This window comes from Carcharodon carcharias, chromosome 9 (genome assembly GCF_017639515.1).
Source record: "Carcharodon carcharias isolate sCarCar2 chromosome 9, sCarCar2.pri, whole genome shotgun sequence".
NCBI classification, from domain to species: domain Eukaryota; kingdom Metazoa; phylum Chordata; class Chondrichthyes; order Lamniformes; family Lamnidae; genus Carcharodon; species Carcharodon carcharias.
In genome coordinates this window covers 2,872,724-2,896,868 of record NC_054475.1, presented here as the reverse complement: position 1 = coordinate 2,896,868, position 24,145 = coordinate 2,872,724, and the positions used below count along the sequence as shown (strand labels likewise).

The following is a 24,145-nucleotide window of genomic DNA, read 5'->3' as shown; positions in this document are numbered from 1 at the left end:
ATTAAATACATTAACAGAACAGTAATCCGCAAGGAACTAGGGATGGATTGCAGTAATTAAATAATACAATCATGTTGAATAAAAAAAAATCTCATGTGGGCTGAGTCGAAATCTTGAAAAGGTGCAGAAAATGAATTCTATGGGGAGAATTTTCTCCCCGTCGGGCGAGGGCGTGGAGCCGATCGCCACCCGCAATCAGTTGCGTGCCACCATTTTACGTGGGCTGGCCAATTAAGGCCCGGCCAGTGTGATGCGCACCCAGAAGCACTCAGCGCTACCTGTGCAGGCTGGGGGAGGAGGGAGAGTCAGGCTGCCTCGGACATTAAGTTGTTATAAACATGGAAAAATTTTTTTTTAAAAAGAATCATTCAGACACGCCCCCTCATGAATCTTCATAAAAATTTTTAGTTAATTAATAAACCCTTCATGAAACCTTTTCCCGCCTGTGTATGAGGTTCCATGAAAAACGTGTAGCTCTTTGCCTGCCCACCAACCTTAAGGTTAGACGGGCAGCCCTGACAATTACTTTAATTAGTTTATGAATGGCCAGAACAGGCCTTTGACAGTTTGGCAGGCATGCAGCTGACTCCGGTGCGCGCCCGCCAACAGATCAGAATGGTGCACGGTGACGCCCGACATCACCACGTGTCATTTTACGTGTCGGCCCCTGCACGCCGAACAGAAGATTCTGCCCTATGTTTCATCACTGATTTCCCCCTGCCTTAATTTCTATTTTTGTTTGCACTGCAGGTCAACTGTCAAGTTGTTAGATCACATCTTCAAATTCATGTTGTATGCTACTTAGCAATAAAGACAAATGGTTTAATTCAAAGCTATGACATTTCTGCAGGGGGTTATTACAGTGGGTTTAAACTCAAATAAGGCACAGATAAACCACCACTGTATCTAGCTCCAAAGTTATACTGGTAACCGCATATCACATTCAAACTTCATGACTTGAGAAATACAATACATCAAAAACATGAGTAGAACTATGAGTAGCTCGAAGACATTTATAACCACTCATGGATAAAGCAGCACAGATGGAAGGAACCATAATTAGTACAAGGAGTTCGGTGAGGGCTGTAGGGATTGAGCTACAATCCCTACAGACAATAACAAAATGGCACATGCCGCCAGCATCCGACCATGCCCACTTGCCTGTTCTATCTCAGCCGACAAAGATAAAAAAGGTGAACAGAGCCGACCAGAGCCATTGCTTACTGAATCAATTCACTAGCACAACCTCATGAGCCAGCTCCAACTCAATACATAAAACATGAGTGAATCCAATGTGTTGTGCAGACTCGGGCTTGATCCCTCAAGCTATACATTCTACGCTTTTTCATGAGTGTTAGAGATGGTGCTGATGATTAAAAAAGTATTTTCCACTAAACCTCCAAACAGTCCCCTTCCCTAACTTTGTGATTTTGATTCCTCTACACTAAACAATACCTCCCAATTTCGGCCCACTTTTCCAACCTATCAAGATGCTTCTGGTTTTTGTAAATATGCTGTTATTTACAACAGCGACTAATTTTGCTACATTGGAGAGCTACAGGATCCCTTCTTCCAAACCACAAATAAACAATGAAAATGGCCAAATGGCCCCAAAAGCCAACCCAGATTCTCTACCAGTCTATTCCCACACGAATGCTGCTCTTGTAACTACTCTCACATCTTTGGATTTTGTTACCACTACAAAAGGTTTTCCTCTTAGCCACACCTTATTATCCATCCTCTCACCAAGGGAGCGAATGAGTGGCTGTGTGAAGATTTTATTACCTTAGAAGAAAGTAAATATTCTAAAAAAAAAATCAATATATTTGCGAATTCCAAGTTTCAGTAGTCATGGCAGCAAACATCTGACAGAAATGCCACACAAGTCATTTGAAAGCCATCAAATCACTACTTGATCTTGCTCTACAATAATGTTTCTTTTATTTCACCAGGAAATGTTATTGGGGTAGGGGAGGTGCAGAAGAGACACTGTGAGCTTGCTTGTCTGCACAACAAACATGGGACGTAAAAGCAAAATACTGCAGATGCTGGAAATCTGAAACAAAAACAGAAAGTGCTGGAAAAACTCAGCAGGTCTGACAGCATCTGTGGAGAGAGAAACAGAGTTGATGTTTCAAGTCTGTATGACTCTTCTTCAGAGTTAAATGGAAGTAGAAGTGTGATGAAATTTATACTGTCCTCCTTCTTCCTTAACCGAAGTTTTCCACCCACGGTCGTTGACAGGGCCCTCAACCGTGTCCGGCCCATCTCCCACGCATCTGCCCTCACGCCTTCTCCTCCCTCCCAGAAACATGATAGGGTCCCCCTTGTCCTCACTTATCACCCCACCAGCCTCCGCATCCAAAGGATCATCCTCCGCAATTTCCACCAACTCCAGCATGATGCCACCATCAAACACATCTTCCCTTCCTCCCCGGCGGCATTCCGTAGGGATCATTCCCTCCGGGACACCCTGGTCCACTCCTCCATCACCCCCTACTCCTCAACCTCCACCTACGGCACCTCCCCATGCATACGCAAAAGATGTAACACCTGCCCCTTCACTTCCTCTCTCCTCACCGTTCAAGGGCCCAAACACTCCTTTCAAGTGAAGCAGCATTTCACTTGCATTTCCCCCAACTTAGTCTACTGCATTCATTGCTCCCAATGCAGTCTCTACATTGGAGAGACCAAACGCAAACTGGGCGACTGCTTTGCAGAACACCTGCAGTCTGTCTGCAAGAATGACCCAAACCTCCCTGTCACTTGCCATTTTAACACACCACCCCGCTCTCTTGCCCACATGTCTGTCCTTGAAACCCTCTACCCCCACCCCTTTTCCGTTTCTTTCCCCTCCCTTTTGTTTTTTCCAATAATTTATAGATTTTTCTTTTCCCACCTATTTCCATTATTATGTCCTGTTATTCTTATTCCACCCCACCCCCACTAGAGCTGTACCTTGTGTCCTGCCATCCATTCTTAATTAGCACATTCGTTTAGATAATATCACCACCTTCAACACCTCTTTGTTCTTGTCTGTGACATCTTTTGATTATCTGCTCCTATCACTGCTTGCTTGTCCCTACAATCATACTCCCCATCCGCACCCCCCCCAACTTCTCTCCCCCCACCCTCCACCTTAAATCAGCTTATTTTTCACCCCTCTCCTAATTTTACTCAGTTCTGTTGAAGGGTCATGAGGACTCGAAACGTCAACTTTTTTCTTCTCCGCCGATGCTGCTAGACCTGCTGAGTTTTTCCAGGTAATTCTGTTTTTGTTTTGGATTTCCAGCATCCACAGTTTTTTGTTTTTATCTCTACAGAAATTGTTGCAAGTTGTTTTTAAATGGATGGCAATCAAGGGGCTCTGACAACATTAAAAAGTCAGTAGAACCCTAGTAATTGAATTACAGTCTTACAACTCCCTACCCAGCAGGTTATTTTATAGAACAGATGCTAGGATTTTAAATGCCACAACCGTGCTTGCTGCTTCACTGTTCGGTTGCCTTAGCAATATAGCCACTTCTAAATGTGAATGCTTAGTGGAAAGTTACAAATTTGTTGCATAATTGCATCCATCAAACAAAGATGCACACAACATGCTGTGCAACAAAAAGGGACAGAATAGAGATTCACATAATGAGAATGTAAGGTCAGCAAGACCAGCAATGGCAGAGCATGGAGCATGACAATTCCCAGAAAAAGGTTTTTTTTGGGGGGAGGGGGGGTGCTGAGAAAGTGGGCATAGTTGAAAGAGAGTATAGTTGTGATATTTTTTTTAAAAAACTATCGCCTTAGTCTGACCTCTCACCTTTCAGCATGATCTACAATGGCATTAATAGCAAAAGCCAGAGAGCAGGCTACTTCCTCAGCAGAGGTGCGATGCTATACAATTTATTAAAATTAAAGACAGCACAGAGTGATTCCAGAATAAAACCAGGAGTTTCACAGAATGCATAGTCAGTTTAGATCAATTACGAGAAAATCCAAATTTAGGTCACAAGGGATCTCTGCTGCAAGAATACCATAAGTATAAAAGCAATCATTTTTCTAAAATTGACACTAAGATCGATATCAATAAAAGGACAAATGCTTCCACTCAGTTTCAGAGCCAAACTTCAGACAGTGTGATGAACATCATGCAATAAACAGCTACTGTACAATGAAGTTACAGCATCCTTAGAATATATCTGCAGATCTCCCATGGAATTGCTCACATTTAGTTTTGGGATTAAAAATTCTCATACCTTGGTAGTGTGCTCTTGAGGGACACCGCAATTGTTGAAGGTATCAGTGTAAGCGTTCAGATAGCAAGTTCTGCCGATGGTTAACAGCATGACCATGCCTGGAAGCAACATGGAATTAAGCTGAAGATGAAAGTCAAACTTTACCAGCCTACATGGCGTGGAAACCTGGATCCGCTACAAGCGTCACATTAAAGCTCTGGAACTTTTCCTCCAAAGACATTCGAGGTTGACCATGAAAATTCAACAGCAGGACGAAAGCACAAAGAGCAAGATCCTTCAACGTGCTGGGCTCAACAGACTCTCCAGAAAATTCAATTTAGATGGGCAGGCCATGTCTTCTGCATGGGCGTCTACAGGATCCCCAAGCAGATCTTCTATGGGAAACTCTCTCAGGCTGGTAAATGACATCAAGGTGGTCAGTACAAGCAACACTCTAAAAAGAAAGTCTTACAAACTTCTATATTGCAGACAACCTCTCTTGGGAGGACACTGCAGCTGACCGGCCAACATGGAGGGAAACAGTGAAGTTTGGTTCAGCATGCTTTGAGGACCATCCACATCAAACTCGCAACATCTGACAAGCCAGCCAGCTCCAGAAGTTCCCCAAGCACCAACATGAACTGCCTGTTCTGTGGATGTTCATGCCAATCTCTCTTCAGTCATGAAGATGATGCGGTAATTTAGTGTGGGCTTGCTTGAAGAATGAGGAGTCTACCATTATCAGCTCCCCCACACTCAGATTAGAGACGCTTAACACCTTACCTGGCATAAGAACATAAGAAATAGAAGTAGGCCATTCAGCCCCTCAAGCCTGTCCTGCCATTCAATAAGATCATGGCTGATCTGCCCCAGGCCTCAACTCCTCTTTCGTACCAGTTCCCCATAGCCCTCAACTCGATATTTCAAAAATATAAATCAATATACCTCCTCTTTAAAAATCCTTTTAAAAATCACTGCTCAATTACTCTGTGCAATCCAGGCAATTTGTACCTTTCTAAAAAAGTATATAATGCTTGTTATTACTTCCAAAAGGCAAACAAGGCTGCCAAGCTAAAACTGGATTGAAATGAGCTTGAAGACTAAGGTTTCCACTGTGATATCATCACTAGAAAATTATTTTGTGTTTGTAAATTTTAGGTCCTAGGATAAAATCCCTGTCTTCATTTAAAAAAAAGATTAGTTTGCATCTGTTACAAAATGTGACAATGGGCATATACTTCTTGGAAGAGTTCATCATGTTGCTGCTGCTCACACAATAAAAAACAGATAATGTACTGTTTTTATAGGGACTGGAGTGTCAATGGTCAATGTGTTACTCTGTTACCAAGGTGAAGTTTAGGGTTACAAAGTCAAGTGATGTAAATTAAATAGGGCTGAAAATTAGAATCAAAAATTTGCTTAAGGACTCACCTTCAAGTTACAAGTCAAATCTGAAAAGAAAGATCTAGCCTTCTCCTACCACCCCCATCCCCCAACCACAGATTGTTTGAGTGATAGGTTACAGAAATTCTGATGACTGTGTTAATAAGATATCTTTCTGTTGGTGAGGGGACACAAGAAGAAAGATTGCTTGAATGGCTTATGAAAATTTAATCAACTAAGAATTTCTGCAATAAATGCACCCACCAAATGTGATGTGATGGACAGGAGATCTGCACACATAACAGACAGGTACTTCACTTTGAATTTTCTAGGATTCAAATATATATTATGGCTTTATTAATACTATAATTTGTTCCAACTGCAGGACATTTCACAATACTCTGTCAATCACGAACAGTACAATTATGCAGTGATGGTATCTCATCAGAAACCTTCGTATTGAATCTAATTTCAGCACCATTTTTAACTTGGCAGAAATATTTTCCTTTTAGAAGTTATAATAAATATACAAATAAAATGCTGCAATTAAATGTCAAGGTTCAAAAACAGATCTATTGGCAATCCCTTGGGTTGACAATGATTCTTTGAATTCGAATACAGATCATAAGCCACCTTAACCCTGTAGAGCCATCAGAACCCATATTAAATTTGAGCTGCATTATTCACTTTACACTATCCACAGTTCTACCGTTACATGCCTAATTCAATAATCAAAAATTGGCAGAGTTTAACCAACCTGGGATGTGAAGCTAGTTGCGGTACCCAAAACACCGCAACCTGAAATGGTACCAAGTAGATGTGTTCACACATCACATACTGGGTCTTTGTTATTAGCCAGGAATTCTAAGCAGAGGTTAAACTAGGGAGTCCGTTCAATTTTCCCTCGGATCAAAAGAAGCAGTTATAGGGTTACGCTGACACTGACTAGGTTACAGTCCATTTCCAAATCAATAAATGAGACATGTTTTAGTAAAAGGAAGAAAAGACAATTCAGATGGATAGGAGAGAAAATCACAAACAGTAAATACAACCATGTAGCTCCATATAAGGACTAACATATCATCTCAGTTACGCCAATTTTTTAAGTGAAGGACATTCTCTTAAACAAGTGCTGTCCTAAATATTCCAAACAAGGATTTCACTGAAGTGTTCAACAGCAACATCTTAAGGATACTGTGGATAAAAAGCACAAAGGCTCCCAGTAGCACACTCTGGCAGGAAATTAATTTTCTAACAATTGCATCATGTGCTGCTGAGTAAATAACACATTTTTTAAAGAATTAAGACAGGCACTATCAATAACCCTTTAAGCATCAACTGACAACCAAATTTTGGGAGCTGAAGTGGTCCTGACAGAGATGAATTAGCAGTTGAAACTGGAGCACTGATGTGCAACAATGGTCTCTGATCCAATGTTAGCTCCGGTCCAAAGGGTCATGCTCAATAACACCTCCTGGTCAATACACTATCAATGCTTTCTTTCTACCATCTAAACGCAAATTATTTTATTAGCATCTTTCCCCCCAGAATGTTGCTGATGAGTGATTTAAAAGAATGAAGACTTGCATTGACATAGCACCTTTCATGACTTCAAGTCACCCCAGAGCACTTTACAGCTAATTAATTAATTTCAGAGTGTAGTTACTGTTGTAATGCAGGAAGCACAGCAGCCAATCTGTGCACAGCAAGGTTCCACAACAGCAATGTGATAATCACCAGATAATCTGTTTTTATGATGCTGGTTACAGGATAAGTATTGGCCAAGACACTAGGGATAAACACCCCTGTTCTTCTTCAAAATAATGACATGGGATCTTCTCTGTTTAACTGATGGAGCAGACAGGGACTCAGTTTAATATCTCAATAAAAATGATGCTACATGATCTAAAGTGGATCTACTCTACAATTTTAAAAGAATCTTGCATTTTCAGAACAGCCATCTCATAGATGAGACGTTAAGCTGAAGCCCAGTTTAGCTGGCCAAACAACGCAAACAAAATCCTGAGTCTCAATCTGAAGAGCAGACAGTGAGACTCATATCCTGGTTAACATTCTTCCCTTAGCCAACACAGATTAATTGGTTATTCCTCTTACCTAAAAAACCTTGTTGCATTAAAGTGGCTGCTGAGTGTGCAGCATTTACATTTTGACACTATCTAGCTCGAATATTAACTGTAGCACTTGAATCACAATGCATTGATGATTAAATGCTTTGGGCTTTGCTAAGGATATACGATGTAACACAAGCACAAATTCTTTTAATGCAAATTCTACAGGCTGCCAGCAAAACATAAAAAGTAGATAAATGACATTTTTACTCCCTCAACAAGTTCAAGAAATTTTACTTAGTGAATTATCCAAAAATTCTAGCAAGAGGAAAAAGGTCACCACCTACTGCCGGAGGACCCCTCCCCTCCAAACCACCATTCCAACTTGTCTGCAACAGAAAAATAATTAAGTGATTGATTACATTGGTATGATGTACAGCATGTCAGCACATATCAAGAATAGTTTTACATTCCCCTACCCGGGAGGTTGCCAGGGAAGCCGCTCAGGTTTCTGCCAATGCCATCCTGTACCAGTCAGTAGAAAATGATGCAACTCTGGTTGAGACAACAGACCTTCAGCATTTCCCACAGTAAGAGAAATGACTAGCCTCTACAAAAAAATTAGCACACTAGCATAGGAACCACTCTGGGACATAAAAATAATAGATCTGAAGACTCTTAAATATCAATCATGCTTATCTCTGAATGAACTCGCCTAGCATTAACTCTCTAATTGAATTTTGTGCCCTTAAAAAGGATAGGCCTTCACTTTAGTAGCAGAAGGATGATTTGCACATTATGTAGCATAATGATCTTGCCCTTTAAAACAGCAGGCAAATTTAACTTGGTGATCATAAGATAAAAGAAATACAAGCTGGAGTAGGTCGTATGGCCTGTTTGGCCAATCTGTATGACCTTGACTGAGCTTCTATATCAACTCCACTTTCTGCCCCATCCCCATATCCCTTACATTGTTGGCACTATCTAGCTTGAATATTAAAAACAGACCTGCATTTCTATAGCGCTTTTCACAACCACTGGACATCTCAAAGCACTTTACAGCCAATGAAGTACTTTTACAGTAGTCACTGCTGTAATGTAGGAAAAGCAGCAACCGATATACACAAAGAAAACTTCCATAAACAGCAATGTGATAATGATCAGATAATCTGTGTTTCTGATGTTGATTGCAGGATAGATATTGGCCAGAACACTTTGGATAACTCCCCTGCTCTTCTTCAAAATAGTGCTATTGGATCTTTTGCAACCACCCGGGCAGGCAGATGGAGCCTTGATTTAACATCTCATCCGAGAGATGGCACCTCAGAAAGTACAATGTTCCTTCAACACTGTGCTAGAGTATCAGTATTGACTTTTGCATTCAAACCCGAGTGGGACTTGAACCCAGAACCTTGTGACTCAGAGGTGAGTGTGCTACTAACTGCAAAGTAGCTTGGCCTAAATAGCCAAGTGGTTATGGTACTGGGCTTGTAACCCCAAGATCAAGAGTTCAAATCTCACAATGGCAAACTATGAAACAATGTAACTTCATCTGAATAGGAACAGATGGAAACGTGTTTGTACTCGAAAGAGTTACAATCTCATTATTAAGGGCTTGGCCTAAATAGCCAAGTGGTTACGGTACTGGGTTTGTAACCCCAAGATCAAGAGTTCAAATCTCACAATGGCAAACTATGAAACAATGTAACTTCATCTGAAACAGATGGAAACGGGTTTTGTACTCAAAAGAGTTACGTCTTCTTAAGCGGGCTTGGCCTAAATAGCCAAGTGTTTATGGTACTGGGCTTGTAACCCCAAGATCAAGAGTTGAAATCTCACAATGGCAAACTATGAAACAATGTAACTTCATCTGAATAGGAACAGATGGAAACGTGTTTGTACTCGAAAGAGTTACAAACTGCAAAGTATCCACAGTTCACTGGGGTAGAAAATTCCAAAGATCCACAACCCTTTGAGTGAAGAAATTTCTCTTCATCTTTGTCCTAAATGGCTACCTTTTTTACTGAGACTATGACTCCTAGTTCTAGACACTCCAGCTAGGGTAAAACGCCTCTACTTGCTCAATTGTTCATGTTTCAATGAGATTACCTTTCATTATTCTATACTGACCAGAAAGGACAATCTACTCTCTCTTCACAGGACAGTACACTCATCCCAGGAATCAACCTAGTAAATCTTTGTAGCAGCACCCTTCTCTTTCCCCAAATTCACTGCCAGCATGCCACAGAACCATAGAAAAGCTACGGAACAGAAAGATGCCATTCAGCCCATCATGTCTGCATTGGCCGAGAAAGAAAAAACTTGCTGCCCATTCTAATCCCACCTTCCAGCACCAGATCCATAGCCTTGCAGGTTATAACACTTTAGGTGCAGATCCTGGTACCTTTTAAATGAGTTGAGGGTTTCTGCCTCCACAATCAAACCAGGCAGTGAATTCCAGACACCCACCACCCTCTGGGTGAAATTTTTCCTCATGTCACCTCTGATCCTTCTATAAATCACCTTAAATCTGTGCCCCCGAGTAATTGATCTCTCTGCTGGGGAAACAGGACATTTCTGCCCATTCTATCTCGGCCCCTCAATCTTTTACACCTCAATCAGGTCACCCCTCAGTCACAAGGAAAACAACCTCAGCCTATCCAATCTTTCCTCATAGCTGCAATTTTCAAGCCCTGGCAACATTCTTGTAAATCTCCTCTGTACTCTCTCCAGAGCAATTATGTCCTTCCTGTAATGTGGCGACCAGAACTGTACACAAAACTCCAGCTGTGGCCTAACTAGCATTTTATGCAGTTCCAGTATTAAATCCCTGCTTTTAATTCCATACCTCATCCAATAAAGGAAAGCATTCCATATGCTTTCTTTACCACCTTATCCACCTGTCCTGTCACCTTCAGGAACCTGTGGACATGCACTCCAAGGTCTCTCACTTCCTCCACCCCTCCCAATATTCTCCCATTTATTGTGTATTCCCTTGCTTTGTTTGCCCTCTCCAAATGCATTACCTCACACCTCTCTGGATTGAACTCCTTCTGCCACTTTTCCAACCACTCAGCTAAACCACTGATATCATTGTGGAGGCAACTATCCCATAGGAGTTCTATTGATATTTCATAAAATAAATTTTTAAGAACCTAAGAAATAGGAGCAAGAGTAGGATATTTGGTTCCTTGGACCTGTTCTGCCATTTATTAAGATTATGGTTGATCTGATTGTGGCCTCAACTCCACTTTGCTGCCTGCCATTCCCATAACCTTCAGTCCCCTTGTAGATCAAACATTTATTCAGCTCTGAATATATTCAATGACCCAGCCTCTGCAGTACAGAATTCCAAAGATTACTGACCCTCAGAGAAGAAATTCCTCCTCATCTCCCATCTTAAATGGGAGACCCATTGTTCTGAAACTGTGTCCTCTAGTTCTAGATTCCTCCCTCCTCCGCACCCAAAAGGGGAAAATTTGGGCGGAATCGTCCCAGATTTGCACAAAGTGCAGTAGCTGATGGGTAAAACGACATTCTACTCGCTAGCCACAATGGCAGCTTTTCAAGCCGTATCATCCTAAACCTGCTGTATTAATTATGCATTCTCAGGAAACATGCCATTTTGATGGCGGACGGGCTCTGATTCACCCACCATGCCGTTACCTCACTGCTTCATCATGCCGGGCACCACACTTAAAGTACAGATACAAGCATACCTCTCAGTGCTTCCAGCCCAGGGCTACTGCAAATAAGTCATAGCCCCAAAAGACAATAAGACTGCGGCCCCCAGGTTTAATGATGAACCCCTCGAGAGCCTTTTGGATGCTGGAGGCCCACTGTGATATCCTTTATCCCCGCTCTGGCCGCAGTTGGGGCAACATTACCACTCCAGCTTGGTAGGCGATGGCAGTGGTGATCAGTGCCAATGCTGCACAGGAGAGGCTGGCCATCCAAGCAGATAAAGGATGGATGATCTCATCTGTGCCACCAGGGTAAGGCAACCATCTCATAATTCTAAACACTCATATTCAAGCCCATTACACATTTACTGGGATCTCAATCACTGCCAGCTCAAGGGACTCCACCACTCTCTTATCTCCATCTGGCTCATCTGCTTGAGACTGCCTCCGCTCAGCCCTCACCATCTTGAGGCCACTTGCACAGATCAACTTATGCCCCCATATATAGACTCAGATGTTTACAGCACAGAAGGAAGCCATTCGGCCCATCATGTCTGCACTGGTAAACAAAGATCTGACTACACTAATCCCATTTTCCAGCACTAGGCCCATAGCCCTGGAGGCTATTGGAACACATGTGAATTTCTAAATACTTCTTAAATGTTGAGTGTTTCTGACTCAACCACCCTTTCAGGCAATGAGTTCCAGACTCCCACCATCCTCTGGGTGAAGAAAATTTTCCTCAACTTCCCTCTTAGCCATCTACCTCTTACCTTAAATCCAGGTCCCCTGGTTATTGACCCCTCTACTAATGGTAAAAGTGTCTTCCTCTCCACCTTATCCATACATCCCTCATAATCTTACACACCTCAATCAGGGCCCCTCTCAACCTTCATTGTTCCAAGGAAAACAACCCTAGCCGATTCAATCTTTCCTCATAGCTCAGACCCTCCAGCCCAAGCAGCACCCTGGTAAATCTCCTCTGCACCCTCTCCAGTGCAATCACATCCTTCCTACATGGTGACCAGAACTGCATGCAGTACTCCAGTTGTGGCCTAACCAGCATTTTATACAGTTCCAGCATAACCTCCCTGCTCTTGTATTCTGGGATACCGCAGTACAGCCCTCTTCCTCTTCCCTTGCCCGAGGCCACTTCTGCCCCTTCCCCAAGCAAACCCTAGCCGTACAAATCTACCCTTGCCTTATGGCTGGATTGATAGGTAGAGACCTGTCTGTGAGCTCCCTAAAAGTGTTGTAGTGCTGTCTGTGAAGCCTGGCGCTGATGATTGCAAATGCTGCCCGAAGCAAGGTAGGCAAACAAACCTCGAAATCCTGAGCGAAGTGCAGCTCATCAGGTGCACGTCGCTTATATGCAGTTGTAAAACACGTTGGCGTATAATCACACAGATGTGGGTGGAGGATCCAGCATGGGCTAGCCTTATAATGACATGCAGATGTATTACAATGAAGTTCCCGACAGTGGGAAACGTGACATGCCATCGACTGGCTGAGCCGATGATCGTGAAACCAACTTTTGGCCTTCTCGCCATATTGTCCGCACACACCACCAAGCACACCCGACACCAGCGTGCATGGAAAATTCTGCCCATTCTCTCAGCACGTACCCTGTCAAGGTCCCTCAGAACCCTATATGTTTCAATAAGATCACCTCTCAATCTTCTAAACTTGAATGAATATAGGCCCTGCCTGCTCAATGTTCCCTCATAAGACAACCCCCTTCAACCTAGGAATCAACCTAGTGAATCTTCTCTGAACTGCCTCCAATGCAGTACATCCGTCCTTAATTAAGGAGGCCAAACTGGATGCAGGATTCTAGGTGCCATTTCATCAACGTCCTGCACAATTGTTAAAAGACTCCCCTACTTTTAAAAAGCAATGTTAAAAGATCAAAACTTCATTTCTAAATGCCGTCACTGATTCAAGCACTCTACTTGCAAGAACACATTTATTGCCTACAGCTTTGATGATGTTATCTGCTGTAACCTTATGCAATCTGGACAACTGCAACACCAGCTGGCATCATCTTAATATCAGAGACTGCACTGGAAATAAAAGATCATCATTAAGAGTTAGATGCACATTACTACACTAATTCCAAAATCACAGCAGAGCCAATGTCAGCCTGTGAAGATCAAAAAAAAATCCACTGGAATTATAATTGCTTCATAAAAAACACAATTTCACTAAATGGCAAAGTCATTATGTAGAATGTTTTGCAAGTGCATCATACCTTCAATGATTGCCTTCACTATCACATTCACTAAATAATTTTATGTACAAAATCAAGTCCACTCTTGAGATGGGGCACCAATCAAGGATGTCCAATTTTTCTTTTGTCAATGTACACAGAAGTTACCCTTGCCTAGGGCAAGGCACACTTCTTTTACCCTCTTACCGTTAGTCGAAGAACAGAGATTTAAACAATATTAAGATGTGTTATTTTGAAAGCCAAAATCTGGAGTCTGGGGAAATAAACCATTCCAGCTAGGAATGGTGCATCATTGATAATTAAATCAGGAATTCTGTTTGCTTAAAAAGGAACCATGCTATCTTAGCTGTTAAATATACTGTTTTCACCCTTAGTAAATATTACAACTGAACAGTGAAAAGCATTCAAGATGAGGAACAGATGCAGCGGTGTTGGTTTAATTTCCCCCTATTATTTACCAATTATGGAATCGTATTTCTATTCTCCAAGTGTTGAGTTAGTAGTATTGTGACACAGCAAGTGCATTTCTCATGAGGCAGGCTATGTCTCTCAAGTGCTGATTTTAAAAGCACATTAGTGGATCCTTGCCTCAATATCTGAGGTAGAAATGAAAGACAATGAGTTGGCTGCATGCACATCACAGCAGAATAAAAGGAAGCTTCAAATAAAGAATTTGTGCAGCATTTCACTTCTTCAAAGAGGAAGATAATTACTGAATCAGTCAGTAAGAGGAATCACGAGTTATTCTTCCCTGGATATATCGCAGCTTAGTCATTTTTTAAAACAGTGATAGTGATAGCAGGGTTCCTTAATGCAGCCCTGGTTAAAGAACTGGAAAACAGGATACAGGTCAAGTAACCTCCACCTCACGTCAGTCAAATCATATCAACACTGCAATCAGGTAGCTGCTCCTCTTCCCTTCACTCAGTGATAGCACTTCCACCTCTCAGACAGAAGGTTGTAGGTTTCAGCCCCACTCAAGACTTGAGCAATTAATCTTATCTGGCATTTCAGAATATTGAGGGTGTGCCACATTGCCCAAGGTGCCATCTTTTGATAAGATGTTAAGCCAAGGGCCACATTTGTCCATTCAAGTGGATGCAAAAGTTCCCATAGCATTATTTAAAGTAGTACTGGGAATTCTCCAAGTATTCAGGCTAACATCTAATCCTTTAAAACAATTGAGCTGGGCATTTATTTCATTGTTTCTTGTGGGAGCTTCCTGTGAGCAAATTGGCTACCATGTTTTCCACATGACAATATATTTAGAAATACTTCTTTGGCTACAATGCATTTTGGAATATCCAGAGGGCATGAAAGGTGCTATGTAAATGCAAGTTGGTTCGCTCTTTGCCCAATCCTATCCATGCCAGGCTTTTTTTGTTAAATGAGTAAAAGGTCAAAAGGGAAGAAACTTGAGGCATAAGAGTGGATCACTCTCACGCCTCTAATAACAGAAGATGATGTTATTGGCAGCAGGTCAACTGTCCACCCCTTCAGCTGGAGAACTGCCAATCTTGTGGAGAGAGCTGAAGGACAGCGAGAACTTTCTTTCCACCCCACCCCCAATCATGTATACAACTTTTATTAAAGGAGGTTTGAAACTGGCTGTGAAATAAGTTAACTTTGGGTTAGGCTTTACTATTTTTGCAAGGTTTCCACATAGTCATTTGCCCCACTTTTAGCACTCCCTAGTGACAAACAACAGAATATTAAGCACATGATATTAACCAATGAGCTGAGAGGCAAAGTACCTATGAACAAATGTACCAATACAAAACTGATCCACATACATGAACATTATTGCAACTGAAAAGCTCCATGAAAAACCAAATAGAGCACTACAAAGCAATTTAAATGTAGTTGTTTGGTAGTATTGCTGAAAAAAGAGACATGTCAAAGGTTTTCACCTTGTACATATCAGGATACTCGCAAGAATACCAATAAAGAAGAAAACAACAATTTATACAGTATGTGAAGAGAGTGTCGGTTGGTTGGCAAGTGGACTCTGACTGGTTTATGCGTTGCCATGGAGAACGCACCTGTGATGGCGACTGACAGTTAACTACCAACCATTGTTAGAAATTTAAACCAGGCAGCTTGACCCCGATTGGTCAAGGCATTGTCCTGAGGAATGAATCAACGAATGGTTGTCACTTATTTTGTTTAGCTGAAACAGGTGCACTGTGTCTACATGTTCCTTCTGTCTGGAAAGAACAGGGCTCTGTGTATTAATACATGTAGCTTCCTGTACACATAAATGTACCACACAGCGAGCCCAACTGACTATCTTAAATTGGTTGTCAGGGCAAATCTTAGCACACTGAGGATTACTTAACAAATGTTGCCCATTCACGGAATCACATCTAATGCTGTACACTGTGTTTTGAGTTTTGCAAACATGGGCTGGTTGGGTATGGTCTGTATTGCAAACAACGGCTGGATCATGCTGTTTGATACAATCCGCCAGTCTTTGGGTCGTACGGCCTACATACCTAGCATCGCACTGGCGCTGAAATTCATATACCACATTACTCATTTGTATAATAGGCAGAACATCTTTATGGCTTGACGGCAGCATTCTCTTCGTTGTGAATACGACTCACGGTTGATAGTGCGTAGTAGCAGCATGAAACAGCTAGCTTCACATGTTGCTCAAATTTTTGAGATACCTTGCCCTTTCAGGTTAATCTGAGGTAGACTGGGCACTTTTCAGGGCCAAAAGTGACAGCCTTCTCCCCGTTGACGAGTCTGCGTGATATACAGTGCAAAATGATCTGATCAGGGTAGCCATTATCCCGCAGGATGGCACCAACCTTGCAAGGTGAGCTACTGGATTGGGCCCTATTTACAAGGTCGCCATTAAGACCAATACCGTGTGAAACTGTAATAATCCCAATGCATATATTGACCAGTGAAGGTAGGCCTGCGGTAGACTATAGTAGAGACCCCCCTGGCAGATTTCTCAACTATTAAGTCAAGGAAGAGGAGTTCATTTGACTGCTCCATTTCAGTGCAATGGAGGATGGAGCCCATTAAGAGATATAAGGAAATTATTACATGCAACTGTGGATTTAAATATAATGAACATATCATCCACATATTGGAAATATGCAAGTGGTAGGAAGTTAGCTGTAATTCCATCGAAGGCACATTGAAGTTTCTCATAGAATCCAACAAAGAGCTGGGCCTGGGAGGCTCCAGTGATTGGCAGTTAACTGTCAGTCACCATCACTGGTGCGTTCTCCATGGCAATGCCTCTATCAATCAGAGTCCACTGACCAACCAATCAGCATTCTCTTCACACACAATATAAACAGGTATTTTGGCGGGTGTCCTGATGAGTGCAAAACAAAAACCTTTAATATGTCTCTTTTTTTCAGCAATACTCAATTTAAATATTGTAAGACAGGAGATGAAACACCAAAAATAATTAATGTAATCCTTCCTTGCAGGAGAAACCACATTGCTGAGGAGCAAACTATGCATTTTGTTGTGAAAGTCAACCTACCTTCGCAGCAAGAACTCCAAATCCCAACAGACCTCTGAGATTTCACTCATGTGACCAGGAGCGGGCTGCACATGCGCAGTTCTGCATTTTTACATTCTTTGGGCTTAATGTGCCTGTACATAAGGGAAAACAGTAGGAAAAAAACTGGGTCACATGACCAGGAGAGGGGACAGGAGAGATCCAGGTTAAGGAAAGGAGCAGAGAAAAAAGGCTCCAAGTAGGAAAAGGGCTGCAGTTAGCAGACTTTAAGTAAAGAGAGCTCAGAAAAAGCCCTAAAGATTCAAGGAGGCAGCAGAAAGCTGGTGACTCCGTGCTGTGGGCCGTTGGGTCAAAGCTTTCCCTTTGGAACAGTAGTGTTCTGCTCGGCGCAGCTTGAGAGTTGGTGCTTGATTGCATACTCTGTAATCCAGGGGAACAGAATCTCAGGAGATAAGACTGAAACCATGCAAGGTGGGCCATCATTGAGACCATCCGAGTTGCAGCGACCTGTGGACAGAATTCCAAGGTGAGATCTTCAAAGGTGAAGACTGTAATCCCTTGCCAGAGAGATTGTGTTTACTGACGTCTGGGTGGGTTGCTGAAAAATCCATGGAATCTGTCTTGGTTGGACCTGTCATTTAATGTGCAGTATGATGTGTTCAGCCACAGGTTGCCTGTTAATGCACATGCACCTCGTATTAGCCCTGAATGTTAAAGTATAAGACAGATATTGTAAATGGTTTTATCTTTCTGACCTTGTATAGCAGAGTTTATTTTAGTTGTTCATAACCCATAGAATCTTGTTACTTTATTCTCTGAGCAGGTGTCTTGAATCTCAAACTTGTCTACTTTAAAAAAAAGTATTGGGCCCTAACCAAATCTTAGGGCTCTGCTCTAGGATCACAATTTCTAAAGATGTGACAAAGAATGCGCAAACATCAGAAAAAGGTGTTTTTCATCATTAAACATGTTTATTCTATGCTCTTAGAGATTGAAATACAAAATACCAATATAAACTGGTACTTCTGCAAACAGTACAAGGCAATGCCACGCATAACTTTAAAACAAGTCCTCCTAAATCACTCATGTACTTCTGTTAAATTGCCTGAATTATTAAAACAAGTTCTGCTTTGGAGTGGCTAGGATGGTCAGGAGGCTGGGGTTAAGGAGAAACAGTCATACCATATATTATATGTTGATCTTGCCTGAGACTTCACACTAAATAAAAGGCACATTCTACACTGAAATAAATATTACATTACAAGTTGCAATTTCCAATAAAATCCACGTTAAGAAACAAATAATCCAAAACAAAAGCTATTTGTAACAAATTCTCTAATTCAAACAAACAATTGCCACTCTCCTGCTTCTGAAGCTGTTAGATGCCTACTGCTTTTATTCTTCCCCTTTTTAGCTAGGAGCAGAGAACCACTCCAAATGTCAAGATAGATTCAATCAAGGCTTATCCCATGATCAACACAAGATGCATCTCTCTGTGACAGGGAGAGCGCCAGTTTTTTTTTTAATTCTGCACCTCAGCATACTCTCCACTTTCCTCTCTGGCCTTTAATCATCAGCTAAAAAAAACCAAAACAGAAGCATAGAATCAAGTCGATAAGGAAAACTCAGAATACCACCAAAAGAAAATTGAACAGGCCTCATGAAATGATTCAAATTAGGGCAAAGTTTTAGTCTCCAATTCCATATCGAAGAACTTACTTTAAATTAAATACCTTTGTACAGAACTAAAAATCTCATGCCATTGTACAATTGAATACATTGCAGTGAAAAAAGTGGCTACCTTTTGTCATTATGTCTAGTCGTAGATCTAAAGGGCTCATCCCAGTTTCAAGACAGTGCTGTAAATAATTCTATTTTAGGCCAAATCTATGCTGAGTGCATCAGCCCCACTAATGGGATAAAAAGCCTACTCATTAGAGAGGTATGAGGTAGCTCAGATAACCTGTCAAAGATCATTATAAACAATCTACACAAATATATTTTTCAATAACAGAACGAAGTACTACTCCAGTACGAATGCACTGCATCACAAATTGTCAGAACTCAAAACCACCAGACGTAACAGCCCACATGCCACATTCTTAATCTCAACTAGAGGTAATTCCCAGATGATGGGGGAAATGATTTTCAAAGGATGGTTCCGTTGCAGGCCATGTTACAGCAGCATTTACAGAACTATATTTGTTAAGTTGCTTAGAGCAGGTCGCCTGTCCATCTTTGTCAAGTCAATGGCGGAATGCCACAGTAGCATGTGTTGGAGTGGGGGTGGGTAAGGAAGAGGGGAGGTGAAGACCAACAAAAACAAATCTTTATTGCATAGTTTTTTCAATCAGGCACTGTTTATGGGTTTGATGTAATCACTGAACAGTGTATTTTTTCTTTCTAGAAGCATGTACAAAGTGATTATATTAATTCAGTTCTGGTTGCAGGGATTTTATTTCTGGCTGTCATAAATGAGGGATGTTAGAATTACTTTATTCCACTGAAACAAAACTAAATTTCCTATACAACCTTAATTTTGGCAGTGTTTTCCACAGCAGTTCCCTATGGCCAGTAAAGCCCTTAAGGGTCAACGTTCAAATTTACATAGCCCATTTCCGATAATGCCAGAAGTCAATTTTCCACTATTTAAAATCAGCCAATTAAGAAGCATGGAGCATTCAGGCTTCAGTTTAAAAATAATGAGCAATTCAATTCAGGAAAGGGACTGCAGAAATAAATAAAATAATTATGTGATTAATGAAGTCAGTTGGAACTAAAAAACAAACAGTAAGATTTCAAGACACACTTAAGATACTTGAAAGTAGACATCGAACTGTAACAATTTAATACTGTAAACCAACATTATATTAACCTCCCTTCTAAAGCAATATCTAAAACATGGCAACTTGGCAAGTCCTGTGTCATTGCATGAAGCTTAAATGCAGTTCAGAAAACACCAGTCACAGGTGATGTTTTATAAAAAATATATATTTTACAACAGCTAGGTCAGACTATTGTCCGACTAACATCTAAATACTTAAGTATTTCCTATTTTGGTAGGAATCAATTAATTACATGCACAATCTCTGTCAAGAGTTCTTTGGTACACCGGTTTTGCACAATCATGTTATCTCCTACACAGATGGGATTTATCCTCCTTTACTGGATTAGCGATACAAAATCAATATTACCATTTGTGGCATTTTGAAATATCTCCAATGCACTTTTTGTATTTGTTGTACATTTATAGGGTAAGAAAGTTTTCTGAAACAATTAGCTTCCATATATTAAATATTAGTCAATTCACACAAGCGACTTTACTTCAGGCACACCATGTACAGAGGTGTTACTGACCCCACAATAGTCACATTTATAGCAATGATCAGTGCATTCTCATTATAACCAAATGTCTTCCTGTTCCTACAGCACTTTTTTCCTGGTAATTTGGGAAACAGCAAAGAATTTGCAGCGACTCAAGAGCTGCAGATCGACAGCAAAGCACAAATCAGACAAAATTTAGAAATACGTTCATTTAAGAAGATCCTTCCAATCCTTAACCTGACGTGATAAATGCTGCTCATTGCAACCCGATTTTTAAGGTAGTAATAAAACAAGGTGAGGAATTTACACTTCACATATTAAACAAAATGCTCAAATGACATTGGGAAACGAAGGAAACCTCTAAATAACTGGGATTGAGATTGTCGACATCCTACTGCCCTCTCGATTTTAAACATTAAAGAGGGCAGAATAATTCACAGGGCTGAGGGCACTGCGGAACGTGCACTTATATAAATTCAGAAAACGCATCGATAATTTTAAAGTTAGATCCACTGTTTTAACAGTGGTTCTTATCTGTGGATAGTAGATGAGAAACGCATAAACCATCTGCCAGTTTATTAATCCCAATTATTTCCTCTACCGCCCTCTTCCTGCACAGTGGTTGGGGGGGGGGGGGGGGGGAACTATTAATTCATTTTAAAGCTACAAAATTCTGGCGGTGTGATTTCTTTCCCTTTTCACATTAGACGGCAAACTCCCACAAATGGCTGAGCACCGGGGAAGCAAGCTCACATCAACTAAATTGCATCCTTGTACTGCAACTACGAATTACATGTAGTCTTCCAATCCAAACACAACCTAGCGTCGTTCCATATACCTGCCCAATAAATCTACGCAAGGAAGCCCGACTGTCTGCACAGCAGATACATGATTGACGTCTAAACATTTCCTTTAAAATGTATTTTAGTAAAAAAAAGCACATAAATATCTCAGGCTAGCTGCAGACTGCAAACCGTTACACTGTGCTTTGTACAGTAGCTAGAAAATAATCAAAGGCAAACCCCCCCACCCCCCCCTCCACCACCCACTTCCTCCAACCCCACCCCCAACCCAAAGACACATCTCATGTTTTTCGTGATCTTTAGAAATTCCCAAATTGCTGCAATGTCTGCAGGGGATCTAGATCACAAACAACAAGATAATTAAGTGCAATATAATAATAATAAAAAAAAACACGGAGACAGTCATCCTTCAAGGGCTCTCCTCATTAAAAAAAAATGTCAAGAGTCAACTCAGAACCATTTTTCCGCCCCCAAGGACTTGTGAACGGTTAACCAAACCGGGCTTTATCCTTTCTGGAAAATTTAGCAGCAATGAATGTCAAAGCTGAAATTATTCTCATTAAAACGAAAGGTCAGGAAGGACAACCCAACAGGAGCTTCCACATCCCAAAATTAATGCCTCACATTGCAATGGTGGGGGCGGGGTGGGGGGAGAAAGAGTGAGAAGGGGGGGCGATGAGGGAGGGGGGGGCGATGAGGGGATGATGAGGGAGAAAGTGGGGGGGGGAAGAGTGACGAAGGGGGGGAAAAGTGACGAAGCGGGGCGAAGAGCGACGAAGCGGGGCGAAGAGCGACGAAGCGGGGCGAAGAGCGACGAAGCGGGGCGAAGAGCGACGAAGCGGGGCGAAGAGCGACGAAGCGGGGCGAAGAGCGACGAAGCGGGGCGAAGAGCGACGAAGCGGGGCGAAGAGCGACGAAGCGGGGCGAAGAGCGACGAAGCGGGGCGAAGAGCGACGAAGCGGGGCGAAGAGCGACGAAGCGGGGCGAAGAGCGACGAAGCGGGGGGATCGAGCGACGAAGCGGGGGGATCGAGCGACGAAGCGGGGGGATCGAGCGAGGAAGGGGGGATCGTGCGAGGAAGGGGGGATCGTGCGAGGAAGGGGGGATCGTGCGAGGAAGGGGGGGATCGAGCGAGAAAGGGGGGGATCGAGCGAGGAAGGGGGGATCGAGCGAGGAAGGGGGGATCGTGCGAGGAAGGGGGGATCGTGCGAGGAAGGGGGGATCGTGCGAGGAAGGGGGGATCGTGCGAGGAAGGGGGGATCGTGCGAGGAAGGGGGGATCGTGCGAGGAAGGGGGGATCGTGCGAGGAAGGGGGGATCGTGCGAGGAAGGGGGGGATCGAGCGAGGAAGGGGGGATCGAGCGAGGAAGGGGGGATCGAGCGAGGAAGGGGGGATCGAGCGAGGAAGGGGGGATCGAGCGAGGAAGGGGGGATCGAGCGAGGAAGGGGGGATCGAGCGAGGAAGGGGGGATCGAGCGAGGAAGGGGGGATCGAGCGAGGAAGGGGGGATCGAGCGAGGAAGGGGGGGATGAGTGTGGAAGGGGGGGATGAGTGAGGAAGGGGGGATGAGTGAGGAAGGGGGGATGAGTGAGGAAGGGGGGGGATGAGTGAGGAAGGGGTGAGGTTGGCGGGTTTACCAACTGCAATAGGATCCTTTAGGAGTGAGGGGGGGGGGGGGGGGGGTTGGGTAAAAAAAAGAAAATCAAACTTACAATTCCCACCCTCTCCCCTCTCAGTCAGTAAAAACGATCATTTCTGCGCTACACGTCTCAATGCAGCAACTCTGCTGTACACCTTCACACTTACCAGAATCCTCCAGATTGCTTCCCCCCCCTTTTTTTTTTTTGTTTTTTTTTTGCTAAGCCAACTTCCAGCTTCAGAGAGATGGAAAGATTTTCATCTTCACAGGCGCATCTTTGGAATTCAAAAGCAGAAGAAGAAGAAGAAGAAGAAGGAGGAGGAGGAGGAGGAGGAGGAGTGTGGGGGGGGGGGGGGGGGGGGGGGGAGAGAGAGGGGGGAGGGAGAGGGGAGAAAAAAAAAAGACTTTCTATTTTTCTTAACCACCACACACCCACCCCCCCCTCCAAAACCACCACCACCGCTTCCAAGAGGAGGAGGAGGAGGGGGGAGGGGGGAGGGGGGGGAGGGGAGGAGGAGGAGGAGGAGGGGGGGGTAAAAAAAATATAAAAATCCACCAACACTTGGGTAGTTTCTGAAGAATTTGTGAATTTCAGGAGGAGATGTTTAGGCAGAGCCTCCAGGCTGTGTGAAGAGGAGGGAAATTATATATAAACATAAATCTACACAACACATAAGTCCCAGGGTCCGAGGAAGCTGAAGACAAGTATTTGCGGTGATTTTTCTCTGGAGGATTTTGTGGCTCCTTCTTCGCAGATAATTTTTTTTTTGCGTTTCCCTCTTTGTTGATGTTGATGACGGAAAAAAAAAAAAGGACAAATTAATGAAAAGGGAGAAGCCGGACGGGACTGAGCCGGGGCGTCAATATCCAACCGAGTGTTTCAAAAAACCTTTTTTTTTTTCTCTCTCTCTCACTCTCTCCTCCTCCTCTTCCTCCTTCTGCTTCTTCCTCCAACCTGATGATGAAGAAGAAGCAGCAGCGGCGGCGGTGGTGGTGCTGGTGCTGGTGGTGCTGGTGGTGGTGGTGGTGGCGGCGGCGGCTCCGCAACTTGGACACCGCGCGCGAACCAGCGCGCGCAACCTAACCTGCTGGCTGGACCTCCCTCACTAATTCCACCCCCCCTCCCTCCCTCCCCCCACCCCCCAAACACCTTCCCTTTATTGGGCAGAGCAAGACAACTTTATCTCCCGGTGCATTTCGCGCCCTCTTTCGCCGAGGAGGGGAGTGGCTCAGCTAATCCCCAACCATGCGGGGTTGGTTGGTTTGGGGGGGGGGGGGGGGGGGGGGGGGGTACACTTT

The 24,145-nt window shown here is 43.0% G+C and overlaps 1 protein-coding gene across 2 annotated transcripts in view; it reads right to left on the bottom strand.

Annotated features, from left to right (window-relative positions):
* LOC121282515 (plasma membrane calcium-transporting ATPase 1-like) overlaps positions 1–23,119 on the bottom strand; it is a 270,618-nt gene extending 247,499 nt beyond the window's left edge. Inside the window, exon 1 of one of the 2 annotated variants that reach the window (XM_041196229.1) lies at positions 23,014–23,119. The gene's annotated coding sequence lies outside the window, so the exon portion shown is untranslated. Of the gene's footprint in view, positions 1–8,157; positions 8,207–23,013 lie in introns of those variants that run through there. The other variant, XM_041196230.1, reaches the window with a different exon arrangement.
* Between the last annotated feature and the right edge of the window lie 1,026 nt (positions 23,120–24,145).